Raw genomic sequence first — 2,175 nt, 5'->3', positions numbered from 1 at the left:
ACACCAGACTGTGTTGTCACAAGGTGTCGAAGGGATCAGGTATCATGCATCAAAGAACAAAAAATCACTGAGAATGAGGGACAGTGAAGAGTGGGGACCCAAACCCCATCTGTAGGCAATTTGACATCCCTTACAGAAGGGTCTCAGGGAGGAGACCAGTCAGGGTGCTATGTAGCAATGATGACACATACAACTTTCCTCTAATTCTTTAATGCTACCTACCCCCACTATCATGATCCCAATTCTACCTTACAAATCCAGCTAGACCAGAGGATGTACACTGGTACAGGTAAGAACTAGAAACACAGGGAATCCAGGACAGATGAACCCATCAGGGCCAGTGGTGAGAGTGGCAACACCAGGAGGGTAGAGGGAAGGTGGGTTAGAAAGAGGGAACCAATTACAAAGATCTACATATAACCCCTCCCTGGGGGACAGACAACAGAAAAGTGGGTGAAGGGAGACGCTGGACAGTGCAAGACTTGACAAAATAATAATAATTTATAAATTATCACAGGTTCATGAGAGAGGGGGGTGCAGGGAGGGAGGGGAAATGAGCTGATAACAAGGGTCAAAAGTAGAAAGCTAATGTTTTGAAAGTGATGATGGCAACAAATGTACAGATGTGCTCAACACAATGGATGGATGCATGGATTGTGATAAGAGGCCCCAATAAAATGATTTTAAAAAAAGACCACTTGGAAAGAACCATGCCCCCCACCCCACCCCTTTAAGCAAGTCCTTGATAATTTAAAAGATACCATTGTTTTTGAGGTTCTCAGTGCCCACACAAAAGCATTTAATGAAATAGTTAGTGAAACCAATTACTTGCCTCACATGAATGATGTATCACACCACCTCCAGGAAGCGGCTATCAGTAAGACAAGAGAAAATGGAAAGTTTAGAGACTAAAAGCAGCAGATCCAGGGGAGATGAGCAGCAATAGCCCAAGACGATACTGATCATGGTTATGCATTAGCTCTGCCTGTGCCGGGTTCCCCTGCCCCTCAGTTTAGACTAGCACCTCTCACACCACTTAAGATGAGAATATTTGCAAACACACCAACAAACAAAAAATGAAGGCTATGCAAAAATCTCCACAAAGCTATGCATTAAAAAAATCAAGTTGGGTTAAATGTATCCTATAGCAAAAGTAAAGTTTATTCATGAAATGGTGCTGGAAAAACTGGATTCCCACATGCAAAACAGATTCCTGTCTCTTATCAGTTACAAAGATACATTCAAAATGGATCAAGGGCCTAAATGTGCAAATAAATATCACAAAAGACTTGAAAGAAAAAAAGCAGGGCAACGCCATATCAGGCCTCACTTTAAACAATGGACTCTCTTAACAGTAAAACCAAAAAAAAGCACAAACAGCAAAGGTTGAAATAAATAAATGGGACCTCATGTCCACCAAACAGCCTACTTACCTGTGAGAGAGATGCAGACAAGAGCCACAATGAGATACCATTTCACTCCTACTAAGAAGCTATGGCGGGTTATGTGTTGAACTGCTAACCGCAAGGTTAGCAGCTCCAAACCACCAGCCACCCAGTGGGAGGTGGATGAGGCTTTCGGCTCCCATAAAGATCTATAGCCTCAGAAACCCATATGGAGCAGCCTACTGTTTTATAGTCAAATGAGTTAGAATTAGAATGGACTAGATAGCAGTGAGTTTTGAACGTTTTTTTTTTTGGGGGGGGGTAGGCAGGAGAGGGAAGAAGCTCTGGTGGTGCTGTAGGCTAAGTACTGTGAGCAGTTCAAACCAATCAGTTGTTAACATGAAGAAACATGAGGCTACTTGCTCCCATAAACACTTACTTTCTCAAAACCCCTGTAGAGGGTCCTTACAAGTCAGAGTTGACTCCATGGCAGTGGGCAGGATGGCTTGGATTAAAAAAAGCTAACAAACAGCAGGATGTGGGAAAATTGGAGCCTTAACCACATTGCTAATAGGAATGCAAAATTGTATCGCTGGGGAAAATAATGGGACAATTCCTCGAATAACCGAAAATGGAACTATTTTAAGTCCCAATCCAGGTGACACCAAGTCAATTCCTACTCACACCGACCTTGTACAGGGTTTCCAAGACTGTAAATCTACCTAGGAACACACAGCCTTATCTTTTTCTAACAAAGTATCTGGTGATTTGAATTGCTGACCTTGTGTTT

Source organism: Echinops telfairi, unplaced genomic scaffold, assembly GCF_000313985.2.
Source record: "Echinops telfairi isolate 266 unplaced genomic scaffold, ASM31398v2 ScPeMD7_22;HRSCAF=79, whole genome shotgun sequence".
Lineage (NCBI taxonomy): Eukaryota > Metazoa > Chordata > Mammalia > Afrosoricida > Tenrecidae > Echinops > Echinops telfairi.
Note: the sequence above shows the minus strand (reverse complement) of the source record.